Source organism: Tympanuchus pallidicinctus, unplaced genomic scaffold, assembly GCF_026119805.1.
Source record: "Tympanuchus pallidicinctus isolate F22 unplaced genomic scaffold, pur_lepc_1.0 scaffold17, whole genome shotgun sequence".
Taxonomy (NCBI): domain Eukaryota; kingdom Metazoa; phylum Chordata; class Aves; order Galliformes; family Phasianidae; genus Tympanuchus; species Tympanuchus pallidicinctus.
Window position 1 is genome coordinate 9,762,147 of NW_026294690.1, and position 15,249 is coordinate 9,777,395.

The following is a 15,249-nucleotide window of genomic DNA, read 5'->3' on the forward strand; positions in this document are numbered from 1 at the left end:
GGAGGCGTTTGTCTCTATTTGCAGACAAGCTGTGTATGTGCTTCCACTCTGCTCAACTTTTGCTGCTTGTTTATTTAGCTAATAAGAGCCAGCAATCTGCCTTGCACAGCCGTGCAGACAGCAGAGCAGAGCATGCCCGAAGACAGGCTTTTGTTAAACACTTGTTGGCCTTATGGCAATAGCTGTGGCTCACCTGCTGCAGGAAGGAGCTGCAGGGAAGGCAATTGCTTTTGCTCACTTAGGGCATGTCCTGTCCCTCTCCATCAGTCTGTGTACAGAACTGATGCATTCCCATTCCTGGGGAGGAGTTACATCATTACCAAGAGTCTCTGTAGTGTGCCACCAGTTTCCTGCATCTCACATCTATTTTGATACTGATGGCAGCTGGACCAGTGTTGTCATAAGGTCCGTGCCTCCGTCCCTCCAGAGGCAGACAGGAGGAGGCAGCTAAGCGTCTCTGCCCATGTCAGTGCTTCAGAAAAGGAGACCAAATTTAATCACAGAAGAGTGCAGTGGGGACAGCTGCTGCAAAACTTCAGTTTCATCCATCTCTACAAGGGGACTAATGTTGCATTTCAGGAAAATGCGGTGCCACTGCCTCATCTTCTGCTTCTGCACCTGGCAGTCCTTCCTGAATTTTTAAGCATTAGTCTCAGTGCTTCCTGCTCTTACCTACCAGCCTTGGGTATCCCAGGTGCTACTTGGGAGGGAAACACAGCTGCTGCCTTCGTGAGTTATCCATCTTCTCCTTTTGTGATAAAGACGCTGATCTCTAGAAATGCCTGTCCTGCATTGCTTTGTGCTACAGGCATGGTGGTCATGGGGTTGATGGTTGGACTTGGTGATCTTAGAGGTCTTTTCCAAACTTAATGATTCTATGAACTCATTTCAGGGGGCCATCAAACAGACAAGAGATGCTCACCTCTGATTCTGGACCCATATCACAGACAGAAGCTAGAGGACTCCAGCTGTACTTCCTCATCACACTGTAAGCCATTCTCATTGCAACGCCTCCATTGCCAACATCTTCCAGCATGAATGTTGAATGTGTGAATTGCTGTCCTGGATATATAATTCTTAGCACTCTCACAGTGATGAAAGACTTGCAGAAACAAGTTTTCTAAGGCTTCTGCCTTCTTTTTTCCCATTCCTTTAGCTTCTTGCCATGCTGCTTTGAGCACCTTCCCACAGTGTGAAGGGGGTTGGTGGCAAAGGAAAGAGGACAGAGAGGGAAGTTCCTTGGGAGCTCTCTGAAATTAAATGGGGGAGTCAGCAGTGAGCATTTCCCCACGGGCCCTGACCTTGCTGGAGCTTGCTGGAGGCAGCAGAAGTCTCCTTGAAAATGATATCTAGAGCTTTTAGGTAAGGTCCCAGTTTCCTAAAGGATGCGTTAAGGACCACACACCCATCGTGGTAGGCGCTCTGTAAGCACAGAACAAGAACCATGCACCCACATGCACACATTGCTGCTTGCATGGTTACACACTAAACGGGATGTTTTGGGGTCTTAAATTTAGCTGTCTATTATGCATTCACAGGTCTGCTGGAGCACAAAGGAGCAAATGCTTCCTCATTTATCCTACGCTTAGCTGCTAATTAGGAGCTTTTAGGATATACAGTTTGAGGTGTTACCAATTAGCTCAATTGTGGACCAAGTGTGGAGCTGTTATTTGTTTGTCACAGTCATTTAAAGCCAAAAAGCAAATACCGGCGTCTCCTCTCTCTTTCCCCTGCGCCTTTGCATAGCTGCGCGATGAAATAATAATAATTTCATTGTCTACTTTTCAAAACTCTACTTTTAAAACAGGTTGTAAAAAGCCCCCACGTGGCTTATTTTGCCTAATTATTAAAAGTCAGGCTTTAAGTTCTAGAAGAAAGGCTATATTAAAAAAAAAAAGGCACGAAAAGGAAAAATAAGTAAAGAAAGCAGATGAATGAGTGGAATATGCTAGAGGTATTCTTCTATTGTTTACCATCCGGTGTTTTGAAGGGAGCTATGGGAGGTAAGTGCTTGAAGACCACATGACTTCAGAGGGGCTTCACACCATTTCACTGTGGCTCTGTTGAAGAATGAATGTCAAACAAAATAAAATAACCGACTAACATTAGATGCAGAGAAATAGAAGAAAATAGAAGAACTTTTTTTGAAAGAAAGAAAGAAAGAAAAAAGTTCTACTTTGGGAGTTTGTTTTCTGTTTTCCGAGGAAGCTACCTACCTCACGGCATGAGAGACTTGCTTGTGCTGTACTCTCTTGTAGGAGCCAGCTCCACCTTGATGCAGCCTGGACCCACTGTGGACAGGAGATTGAAGGACTGCATGGACAGAAGCTGAGCTGGTGGACATGGGGAGAAGGAGGAAGAGCAAACTGTAGCATCTCAAATGTGGGGCAGAGGACCTATGCTGGTACTGAGAAGCTGTCAACAACTAGAACAATCTCTACAGGTTTGTTTTCCTCCTCACTCTTCTTCTCTTGAGATTTTGTCCTTTAACTTGGTAACATGAGATATAAAGGAAATAAATGAAGGCACAGATGCACGTGGTCCATGTGCCCTCCTGTCAGGTGGTGGTAAACCCACTGAGCAGGCGAGCTCAGCTTTCAACAGTTTCCTTCACATGTTGCATCTAATTGGGAGAATCCTGGGTTTTGTCATTGATGATTTTAGCAAGATGGTCTTCTGAGACATCAAAGAAGTCCAGCTGGTAACCCATATGGAGAAATATATACATATATATATATATATATTTTCTATAAACATACTATCCCTAGAAAGCTCTTGTACACACTATGTGTGAGCTCACTCTGTACACCTACTCTTCACTATAGCCCGATTTTAGACATTGCATGACAGATAGTCCCACGGATACCTGTCAGTATTTCTATTTGGAGTCGACTTGGAGTTTCCTGCAAGGTAGCTGGTGCTCTTGTGGAGAGGAAAACTTTTCCCTGGTTGTTCTGTAAGTCTTTTCACCCATAGCTGCTTCAATGATTGCTGATTTTTGCTATGAGTGGAGGATCAGATTCACCCTTCTCTGTTTTCTTGTTGGAAAATGCAAACCAGGTACTTGGAGATTATTTCCATGGGCTTCCTTGGTCAGTGGCAATATTGGCAAATCCAAGATTCAGCGTTGTGTTGGTCGGAGATGCAGCTTTAACACCATTTAATTGCCAGCAAAGATACAGCACATACAGGAGAAAGGGGATAATTTATAAAAGTTTCAGAACCCCATTTTTTGGAGTACTTATATCCTCAAAAACACAGGGAAGTGGATCTCTCTCTTTTTTTTTTTCTTTCACTTCTGCTCTGATAGGCTCAGTGCTGGACACTGGGAAACGTCTGATCCTCAGCTGAGGTGCAGCTACAGCTCAACCAGGAGTGAAATGAGGGCATTTCAGCTCAACCAGGAGTGGTGAGAGGATGGCAAAACTGTATTTTAATCCTTCTTCAAGGTTGTTCATGCGGAGAGACGTGTATGTGCAGATAGCACCTTGTAACTGTGCATCTGGGTCTCAGACTGTGCTAATCCCAGGCATGTACTGATGTGCTCCAGGCTGAGATTGCTGCCATCTGAAGGCAGGTGCCCCCAGCCCATGAGAGATGCTGTTACAGTGCCAGCTGGGTACTCTCCTTGATAAAACTTCATCCCCTCACTTCCTACATTCATTCACTTGTCAAGAGCAGAGACTCGTTTTAACACTGTGGATTCTAAATTTTCTCTGATGCAATTATTGTTTGACACCGCAGCCCTTCCAAGAACCTTACATAAGGAAAGGGAAAGAATTAAATATGAGAAAAGTCTAAAAATAAAACTATTAAAAGGAGACAGAAGCTGTTTTGTGAGCAGCAGGAATGATGTGGTGCCTCTGGGAGAGGATGTGCTGAGCCAAAGGAGATGTTCTGCTTTCAGGCAGTGCCTTTCATTATATTTCAGTGAAGTTCTGTGCTTTTCTGAAGTTCTTAGGTGCAGCGCTTTTAGAAATGAGCCTGTTCTTCCTCTTTGCTCTTGCAAAAACCGCGACTTTCATACCATTTCCCAAGCCAATCTTCCTTTACAGATTGTGCAGCCAAAATTTCTCTTCTCTAATTAACCCAGAATGGTTTTTGAAGAAGTTTTAGCCACAGAGAACATCGAATTTAGCTCTTAGCCTGGAGCCAAGCTCTAGGCTAAAGAACACATGTCATTTTAGGAATTCATGCAGACACACCTTGACATCTGGGATGTGATATGTTGCCTGTGTGCTTCCCTGCTGAGCCAGTGAGCAGTGGTGGGCAGTGCTGATGCTGCAGGTGAAGCATCAGGTGTTTTGCCATTCGTTCCAATGCCTTGTCCAAGCTATACAAGTAATTGCAGCTGATTTCTCTGACACATGCAAGCCTCTTCTGCTGGTGTTTGTCTATGTGATAACTTAATTGCTTCGTTTCTTTTTCGGGTTGCTTCTGTGCAGCATACTGTAGCGTTTCCTAAATATGTCCCATAAAAAAATCGCCTTCTCTGGTTTCCAATGGAATGTTCCTTTGTAGTGCTAAAAGACAGCCAAGAATACGGAACGCACAGCGTTTTCCAGCGTGATTTCAAAACGTCCGTAACGGAATGTGGTTCACAGGTATCTGGTGAAATTCAGGTATGGAGTTTTAAGGGATCTTCAGAAATCATCTGCCTTGAACTAGAACCAACCAGGCTTCCAATTCGATAAAAGCCTCTGGTGCTGGTTGTTCAACCTCTAGAAACAGTAAGGTTAGCATCCAGGTCTGCCTGTTGTAGGGCCCTCTCCCACAGGCAGATACAACAGCCCCTGAATCTTGTTACCTGCAAGTAGGTGTCTAGCTTAAACTAATCAAATGAACTTTGTTCCTTTGCTTCTGTTCCAGAAAGCATGAATTTCACCCTCTTTTAGATGCCCTAGATGGGATGAAGCCCTCTTTGAATGTTTTTCTCTCTGCAATGGCTGTAGAAAAAGTCTGGCAGATGGCACTTGGCAAGACTAGATGAATATGCACTGAATGTCTCATTTGCATTGGGTCCCTTTTTGTCTTCATGGTTTGGGCACCCAACATCTGAGATACCAATTTCACATCCCTGTGATCCTCAGTGTGTTCTTGAGCTTTCTTTTCTGCACAGCTGTGACTCATTTCTCTGTGCTGTATTTGATGATGTTTGGAACAGTGACAGGGAGAGATGAGTGTGATGGTTTCTTTCTCAATATCTTGTCTGGGCTAAATAAAGGTAAAACCTTGATGAGCTACACTAGCATCCTGTCCAGAATACGTGTTGGAATGACAGGCTAGGAAGGTGATGGCTTTGAAATGCTAAACCATCAACATTTACAATGGAAGCCCATTCAGAACCAAAGAAGAAGCAATGATGTGAAGCCGAAGTGTTTTGAGTCCTCGAGATTAATTTATTTTAGAGATCCTATCTGTTGTCCAAAAGATATTTTTGGAAAATGCTGAGAGGGTAATTTAAAGTAACGATAGCTTGTGGAAAATAGCAAACAGGTGGAAGATCATTCCTGAACAGGAGAAAGTAATGCATTATTTGCTATCACTTACTGCCATGGAACTTAATCAACAAAGAAAATGTGCTTTCCCTCTGGGGTAAATATCCTTCACGAGGCCATTGGTTTTTAATCCTGCCTGTGTGCCCACAGAACCAGGCCTTTGCTTCTTCTGGCTAAATGCAGCTATATGCAAGGTTCATGGAAAAGCTTTCCTCTTGAGCTATAGAGCCATCAAGCAGTGGGGCATCATGTCACATTCTGCAGAGAACAAACTTCCACCTGTAAGCCTATAACGTGCATCTCTGAGTCCTGAAGGAAAGCCAGCTGCATGTAAATTGAGGCGGCTTGGTTTCCTGAACTGCCTCTTCAGAGGCAGCAGAAATAGGAAGGATGAGTGAGCTTCTGTGCTTGCTTGCTTCTTTATTCTGAAAGCTACTGGGGACCAGCTGCACGGTAACATTAACCTGTTCCACTTTTCTTTTTGTCAGTGAGCTCCAGCTACTTTCCAAATGTGGTACAAGCTTGCAGTTATGTGTGACAGCGTCTTTAGATGCACTCTATTTTTAAAGTTCAAAGAGCTTCCTTATTAAGTACTACGTGTACTCAGCATATGAGTGATAAGCAGCAAGTCTGTTGGGCAAGGAGAAGCCAAGCTGTTGTGTCTCACTCCATCTAAATGACCCTGGTGGGGCTGCTCTGAGCCAAACATGCCATCATTTTGTGCTCCTGATGGTCGATGCCTATGCAGCAAACTGCTCTTATAGCAAGAGAGGGCACAGAAAAAACATGGAGGAGAACCTCGTCCTACTGCTTCTCTTTGCCAGCCAGTTTCTGAAGTGAGGATGCAGAGATCATTTTCACCCCCGCATTAGTAAAGCAGAGAAGTTTTGTCTTGAAATCTCTTACAAAGTGCCACTTTTAGCCTGCCTTGCTCATGACTGCATGGCTTTGGATTTTTGTCTTTTTCTTAACTACCAATCAGCCACCCTCCAGCTGCAGTAATAACGTGTGGGATGGCAGTTGCCTCCAGTGGCTGTTTAAATTAAACACAGATCTACTGAATAGACACTGAGTGTCAAGAGATCTCTTCTGGGAAGTGAGAGGAGGATCTGCTTCCCTGTTAGCATTGCCAATGTGTTTCTGAATCTAAGGACTACACCTTTCTGACTTCAGAATATGTCCATAATCATCTTCCGTAAGCAGCCTGTGTGCCTGCTGTCTCCTGGCTGAGGTTTATAGGCTGTGATTATGCATTATATTTAGAATCTTCTAAAATTTTGATCAGCCTTGGAGACTCAGCTTCAGTTCTCAAATGAGTGCAACAGGGCTGTTAGCCAGGCACTGGGAGGCTGCTTCAAGCCAGAGACTACAGTGAGCTAGGGGAAGCAAAGAAGGGGATGTGGCTAGGGGAGAGACATCCCTGGAGAAAGTGACCCTACTGCTTTATTCAGCGCTCAGGATGCCAGTTCAGGCAGCATTTCCCAGATGGACCCATGGGATTACAGTCAGTGTTAACTTCAAAGCTGGGTACTATGGGAATATGAGGGGCGCAGGTCATGGATGTCCTTGAGGGCAGCTCCTTTCTCCCCATGCTGTGAAGAGCAGATGTAGTATAAAAGCTTCCTCTAGGAGAGGGCATGATTAATCTTTGCTTCTTAGAGGATGACAAATATATTATATTCGCCGACATGCACACGCATTCTCTTCATCTGACGGGTGACCCCTGTCTTAATGCCAAGCGTGCGAGGTCCGGCTCTGTAAACGAAGAGGAGAGCTTTGCAAGCTCATTAATGCTTTGAAGTCGCTCATTAGGAGCAGATTCCTCTGGAGCTGGCAAGCGTAACACCCTTTGTGAGCACAGCTTCATTTGATATTAATGCGGGTGCTGCAGCTGGAGGCATACAGAGATGCTGAGCTGCCGTTCTGCACACATAGACCAGCATAGTGGGTTGCTGTGGCTGTAATAGGAAGGGTAAAGGGAAGCAGAGAATGTTTTTGTCCTCTCTTGGCACCTCAAGAGGTGACATTTCCTCTTGGCAGGGTTTTTATGTGTGGTAGATTAACCCAGTCCTCTGCTGAGCTGCAGCATCCTGCATTGGGCCTTCCCAGTCCTTCCCATAGTGAAGGATGCTCCAGTATGTCTTCAGCAGAGGGTATGCTCTGATGAATAGGTTTCTCTGTGTGGGCATCATGGGAAGCACGGCAGTGCATGGAGGCCAGGCCATTTGGGGATCTTCTGGGAGGGGACAAGACTGGGAATGGGTTGCGGAATCCCAGTAAAGCAGTGGCAGCCCTGTATAGAGATGCTGGCCTGGGAATTGTGAGAGTGGCTGAAATCAGAGATGTAAAACATCAGGTTGCTGTGGCTTAAAGGTTAAAGACTTAGTGCATGTAGCTGTTTTGAGGCTGTGAGTTTGAATCTCATGTGAGTCAACAGAGAGCGTTTTTTTTTTTCATTTAAAACAAAATAAAAGCTAGACAAAATAGAAGCTGTACCTCACCCCAAAGGAGAAAGAAGGACTCATCTCCCCACTGTCTCTTCTGACCAAATGCCCCAAAAAATCTGAACTACAGAGGGAGTAAGGATCAGGACCCAAGGTGGAAGGATGGTGCTAGAACTGCTTGGCATCTGCAATGAACACTGGTGGGCTGGCAGAGCTGCTCGTGTGCCTCTGGGCACCAGCAGGGTCAGGATGACAACCTCCAAAGATACCTGTGCTCCTGGCACAATGGTCTGGCATGGCATATGGGTTCCATTCTGTTCTCCATGGCCCGTGAGAACTGTTAACTCCTGGTTTGGCTGGGGTGGATAAATGGGCTGAGCAGATGCTATTTGGTGGTGGATCACCAAGATGTGAGGGAAAATCTATGAAAGTTTGGAAAATGCATGAGATCAGAAAACGTTTTTTTGGTGTGGTATAAGTAAAAGGTGTCAGGCAGCTTTTCTTTCTGTGCCTTGCCAGATTTGCTGGAGACCTTAAAGGAAGTGGTGAGGAGAGGAAGATGTTGCTGATCCTGGGAAGAGCCTTGAGTTGGGACTTTGGTGGCTTGGTGAGGTGAATGTCCTTGAGGAGAGGACCTGGCTGGCCAGGGGACAGCAGGCAGCCCACCAGGATGGCCGAGTGGTGAAGGCGTTGGACTTAAGATCCAATGGGCGCATGCCCGCGTGGGTTCGAACCCCACTTCTGGTAGGAGCCTCCTTTTTCTTTCAGGCCACAAACCCCATCCTGGCCTTTAGACCATCTGTTTGGAGCAGGGGCAGGAGCTGTTAGCCAAGATACTGTGGCACCGAGACCATTGGACACCCCAGTATGAACACTCTGGTGGGACTGAGCGACTTCATCATCCAGGCTGGATGTGAAGAGAGATGTGAAGCAGTCCCTCTAGCACACGGTTACATCTCTTATCCTTTGTGCAGGGAGTGTTGCCATCGTCATGGGCTTGAATCCCACATGCCACCAAAATAGAGACTTATTTTTTCCAAGACAGAAGTAGAAAAACCTGACTGTCCTGTGGAAGATAAAAAAAGATGTTGAGCTTTACACAGTTCAGGCAAGTCACAAGTGGGAATATGTGCAAAGAAGTGGGTTTGGGTTTTGGGTTTCATGCTGGCTTCTCCTGCCAACTCTGCTCTGTGACCCCATGCTCGAGGCTTGGATCACTCCAAGCACCATTTGGCACTTTTTGGAGGGATCTAGCAGCGTCAGCAGTCCCTGGAGCAGGTCTAGAGGGCTCACAGTATGGCACAAGGATGTTCCTGGTGAAGTTGGGGAAATGCAGCAGAAACTGAGAGCTGCTCCTGTGCTAGCATGCCTTGGCACCCACAAACACGCATGAGATTTCTTCATTCCCTTCCTCTAGTGCATTGATGGGCAGTACACATTTCCCTTTGAAAAGATTTAGCCCACCGGACCCATGGAGATGCTGTCAGACTTTCATTTGGCTGCTTTGCTCTAACCCCGAGGCCAAACGGAAATGTCCTACTGCTGGGACATGATTTGAAGTGATGGTGTTAATTTGGTTAATTAGGATTCCTGGGTAGCGTGCGTGTCTTGCAAATCAGCTTACCATTGTAGTATCTCCGCAAAGAGTTATTTGCTGGTGCATGAGGTTATGTATGAATTTACGATTATGATGTAGGACCATTAATTTCATGTTTGTGGCAGATGATGCAGCTCAATTAAAAGTTGCATGTTAAGATCCTTGGCTCTCTCTGATATATAGGAATCGGCTGGTGGCCTGCAGGAAGGATTATAAGGCCTGTAACTGTGGCCATATAACAAATGGGGCAGGACCCAGAGGAGAGGACATGGGAGAAATTACTGCTCCTCTCCCACTTGATTAGTTCTGGGAGTGAAATGTTTTGTGTATCTGCCAGTTGTGACTAACCTCGGTCATTAAGTGATGCAAAGAATGACAAATACATCTCTGGGAGCACACCAGGGGGTCTGAGCAGCACTGCGGGTCTTTTGCCTCTGATGGCTTGGAGTCAGACTCCTGTTTAGTCCATGTGTCAAAGGCATTTACTGCCCTTCACTGAGTTCAAAGCCCAAATCACCTTGTTTAAACTTCCCTGTTGATCCATATTCTCACAAATCTTGTGGTTTTTCTACTCTAAGGGTATGAGCTCTGCTCTGCTCTTCATCCACAGAGGGTATCTATCTACTTTGCAAAACTATTGGGCAGAAAAAGTGTTGTCTGCAGGCACCCAGATCTGAATTAATAGCCTTTGAATGGCACAGCTCTGCACACAGGATTGGATGAACATCTGAGGCCACTTGTTGATTCAGCTCAGGACTGAGATCAAATGGCAGAGCCATGTAAGAGAGCCGAGCAGGAGATCTGGGGCTGGAGCAGCAAGGAGGACAGCGCTCAGGGCATGTTAGGGCTGTGGTGGACTGCTAAATAAGGAACATGGCTCATTGGGTATGGTGGTGTGGTGGGTTGATAATTGGACTAGATGAGCTTAGTGGTCTATTCCAACCTTTATGATTCTATAAAGCTATGATAAGTAGCCTTTCACCAGGCCACAGCTTTCCTACTTCTCATAAAGTCCTGTAACCTCCAAGTGTGTGACAAAGTTAAAGGAGCAGCTTGTCCTTAATATTTATTAAGATGGTTACTGCTGATTAAATACCAATAGTTTATTGAAATACATTTATTATAGATTAACCGTGCAGTATGACATCTGTTATGTTGTGGTTAAAAGTAAACCTCAGTAAAAGGTTTTTAATAATGAATTTGTATTGAAGTAGTGTATAATAAGTATCTTTAGCAGTCTCACTCTCTATTTCACAAGACAGTTTTATGTTCAATAAATACCTTGAGATTATTAAAAACATATTTATCAAAGATTAACAGTGTTAAAATAGATACAAATCTAAGCTGCTAAGCTCAATAAGTGTGCCTATAATAATCAATTCCCATATTAAAACACAATAATAGCCCTGTTTAAATGAAATGGGTTTTTGGGATCTTTGTAAGTGCCATCTTTTGCTGTGTGCTCCTGCTTGCAGATCTCAGATTAGATCATGGAACGTTTGTACTTAAAATAAATCAAAGTAAAAGCAAACCAGTCCAGGCAGTTTCAGGAACGAGGAACCAGAGCTTCAAAGGATGTAGGTCAGTGCCAGACCACAGGCATCACAGCAGCCTGTCTGGCTTGCCCCAACTCTACATCCTGAAGAAATCCCCATACCCAGTCCAAATTACAGCCATGACACTTCCTGCAGCCCCACCACTTCCAGGATCGGGAGTTTGGAGCAGCAACTCTCAAAGTCTCCAACATCATAGATGCACCCACTCTGTTTTGGTGAAACAGACTGCCTGTCTTGTGTCCCGTTATTATCTAGTTGCTTGGAGGCAGAGTGCTAAAATGAGCTCACTATTTAGGGAGGTAAACAAAATGTTATTGTTTTACTGTTGTTATGCTACTGCTATAATTGCCGGCTGGTGGGTAACGAGAGCTTCAGCCTGTGCTGTGCTGCAGCTGCTGGGAGCAGCACCCCAGGTGCTCACTTTTTGTGTTGTGGGTGCCTCTTGGAGCATTTGGTGGTCAGTGTGGGTTGTTGCCTTTATACCTGTGATGTATTGGTGGGGAAATCTGCCTCTTGTGATAGCAGAATCTCAGAAAACAGCCCGAGGGACAGACATCCCTCATTGCTACTCAGCAGTTCTCAAATACTTGGTGCTTTACTGTCTCCCACTTGCCTGTTGACTCCCTCCTTTTTCAGTATGCGTTTGAATGATAGATTCAGACACTGTCTTACCTCTATGGAGTCAGCTTCTTTTCCCAAGTAATAGTAATAGAACAAGAGGTAATGGCCTCAAATTGGTCAGGGGAGTTTCAAGTTGGATATGAAGAAAAAATTATTCTCAGCAAAGGTGATGATGTACTGGTACAGGCTGCCCAAGGAGCAGTGGAGTCACTGTTCCTAGAGGCGTCTGAGAACCTTGGAGATGTAAGCACTGAGAGATGTGGTTAGTAGGCATGATGGGGGTGGGCTGGGGTTGGACTTGATGATCCTGGAGCCTTTTCCAACCTTAATTATTCTATGGTTCTGCAGTTTAGATGCTATCAAGCAGTTCTAGAGGATAAGATGTGTGCACAGGCTGCCAAGGAATACTTTCTAAGACAGGTCAGGGTCAGAGTATGGTGAAGGTAGCTGAACGGCTTTGGGGAGATGGGAGAACACATTGGAGAGATGGTGACAGAGAAGAAGTAGGGAATTTCTGGCCTGAATTTGTCTCCCTCCTCGCATGTTGAGTATATGTATCTCCTAGTATATGAATCCAATGAATCCTATCTTTGCTTGTATCTCCATTAGGTGTTGCAAATCTATGGCTTTGGGAGATGTCTGTCTCAGGACCTGGTCCATACAACAAAAAAGAGCTTTCCATGCTTAGCTGGGTGAGGATAATTCCTCAGTGGTTTGCAGTGCTGGCTCTGCTGGGTGCTGTGGAGATCTGTTGTATTTTATGTAGAATTTCCTTTTTATGTGATACCCATTTCCACGAGTCCCTGACTTCACTTTTCATCCCACCTCGGGAAGCATGACCTGCAGAACTTACAGGCTTTGTGGGTCTCTGATGCTCCTCTGTGGACATCTCAGAAGTTATACTTGTTTATACCCTGAGTGAGTTTGTCTTCCATATGTGTGTCTCAGCCCATCCACCCTGAGGAGGATGCTTAGCTGGTAGAAGGGAGTTTTCCATCTTAGCACAGAGCTGCAATTACAGGGGTGACCAGAGAGAAAAGACAAATGGGCACGCACCACTGCCTTTAATAGAAGGCAGTGATTCTTCTGGGCTCCGGAGTAATATGGGAGATCTGGTTTTAATAAATTAACAGTCTACAAGTAACAATCTCAAGCAATTAAACTCTGGAATGAAGGCAAGTACCATGAAATGTATTCTGGAGCTGACAGAGAGTGGAAAAGACAATCTCCAAGCAGTGCAGAAGGCAAAACTAAAATAAAAATGCCCCAGAGAGAATGGGTGAGGTCTGCTCCTGTCTTGTTTCTATTGTGCATGTATTTGGGCATCTCATCTTGCTCCCCATCACCTCTCCTTCCTCGGCTGGACTCTGGGGACATGATTTGGAGCCTCACTGGGGTCATTCAAGTCTCCAGATCTCCCTCATCTTCATACTTGCAATTGTAGGCAAGGGAGTGCTCATGGTTAGGAGGGTATGGCTGATGGAAGAGATGGGAAGTGTCTGGGAGCTTGAGCATGGCTAAAAGATGAGGAGGGGAACAAATACAAAATAAAACAGCTAAGCCTCCCTGTCTTACATTAATAGGCTGTATGGAATCCGCTTTGCCATAGAATTCAATTTATTTCCATTTAAAGGCTGTTCTTCTCAATCAGTGCAGCTAATAAATAGCTGCTGATGGCCATGACCCCCAGGCTGAGGGAAGAATTTATCTTCTGAGCCAATTAAAGGAATTGAACAATTCCTTTTAATAACGCTATGGGATTTTATATTAAAAAAAAATGGAGAGAGAAAGAAATCCTCCTTCTAAGCCTTGCAGAAAAGAGTCAGGTGGGCTCTAGGAGAGTTTCATGCTTTAACTTGCCTTGTGAAGCTTGTAGGGGAACTATAGCATTCCTTGTGAATGCAAAGGAATGCATTTTTTAAAATGATATTAAAAAAAAATAAAATAAACAGCAAAAAAAAGTAAAGGCAAATTATGTTCCTTTCTTTCTAGGGCTGTAAAGAGTTTGGAGTGAACAGTGAAGTTCTGCAATGTGGTGGGTGATATAAATGTGTCAGGTCAGCCATGATGACTCTTGCATGGAAAATGAGGATTTATCTGCATGTTCTGTGGGTGTGAGGGCAGTGGGACCCAAAGCATCAGAGCCTTTGGCCTCCGGTGCATCCTCATTCTTAGGGGGAAGGTGAAACTAGGCTTTCCATTTCTTCTTTTCTGTGATTCACATGACTTTATTTTAGTGGTAAAAATCCAAATTGACCTCCTTTCTTGTGGAAGGATGGGAAGCATCCTATGGGCTTTGTGGGCTCCTAAATCTGGCACTGGAGCTACGGCGTGGTTGAGAGAGTGGATGTACCTTGGAAGACAGACAGGTGTAAATGAGGTGGTGAGGAAAGCTGAACAGATACCTAGTCAATTTTTACAAAGCTACATAACCCCAAATGGCAGCAGGTCTTCTCCACTCCATCACTCTCCTGTCAGTAAAATCTCACGACTCCTGTTGGCATCAGGTGAGAGCATCTGTCAAACACACAAGTCTCCTTGAAACGCTGCTGTGCTTTAGGGAAATCTCTTATCTCCATTTTACAGATGTCAAGCAGAGGCACAGAGAGGTTAATTGACTTGCCCAAAGTCAACACTGGAGGTCTAGAAGTGACACTAGATCCCTCAAATCCCTGTCTTCTGGCTTAATCATAAGACCATCCATCTATTCTCTTTTCTCTTAGGACATGCAATAGTTCAGGCACTTGAGTGGGCAAAGTGCAGGTAGAGCCTGGGCATTCCTGGTGATGGTTTCTCAACTCTGTTTCCCAAGTGTACATCAATTTCAACCTTGAAAGGTGAGAGTTTTTTGTTGCGTTTTGTTTGTTTGTTTATTTATTTATTTTTGAAGTGAGACAAATTTGCCTGATTGTGAGGAAGAGCATTCACTCATGGGGAGGCATTTCAGAGTTATTGATGCCAAAGGACTTCTCTATGAGGTTTAGGTATAGATAAGACACTTTCTTTTGGGTTCTAATGAACCTCTCCTATCAAACTGAACAACTTGAACCCACAGGTAAAAAACAAACAGCAACCTCTATTTTTAAATAGTCACCTGGTAATAGAACCACACAGGATATTTGAGATCTGTCCCTGACAACAATTCCCCTATCTCTGCAAGCAAGTCTGTATGTGAAAGGCCATTGAGATGTGTGGCAAGGTGTAAACATTTCCATCACAATGTCTCTTGTTTCAAAAGTGTGAATAGAAGAAGCTGAGTCCTGAGTGAGCTGCTGATGAACCTGGGAACAAGCACTACTGTCCCTCTGAGACTGGGAAGGAAATCACAACTGTAAGTCCGCCTGTTACAATTTGCAGGCTTTCTGCAACATCTCTGTTCCTCCTTCTTGCTCTCTCATTTTCATTTTTTGTTAATTACCTGGTGACAATTTTCCCAGAGGATTGTTTCCCATTAATTATTAGGAAAGCTACAGGGGGAAAGTTGAACTGATGGAGATCTCCCTTTGAGAACATCGAGTGGCAGGATTTTCTGT

At 44.7% G+C, this 15,249-nt stretch overlaps 1 long non-coding RNA gene and 1 other non-coding gene across 2 annotated transcripts; both read left to right on the forward strand.

Annotated features, from left to right (window-relative positions):
* The first annotated feature begins 1,162 nt into the window (after positions 1 to 1,162).
* Positions 1,163 to 14,547, forward strand: LOC128078480 (uncharacterized). Its single transcript, XR_008205670.1, has 3 exons — positions 1,163 to 1,362; positions 2,205 to 2,443; positions 14,440 to 14,547. It is a non-coding gene; the product is annotated as an uncharacterized LOC128078480 (long non-coding RNA).
* On the forward strand, positions 8,607 to 8,689 carry TRNAL-UAA (transfer RNA leucine (anticodon UAA)). Its single transcript has one exon. It is a non-coding gene; the product is annotated as a tRNA-Leu (tRNA).
* Positions 14,548 to 15,249: the final 702 nt, after the last annotated feature.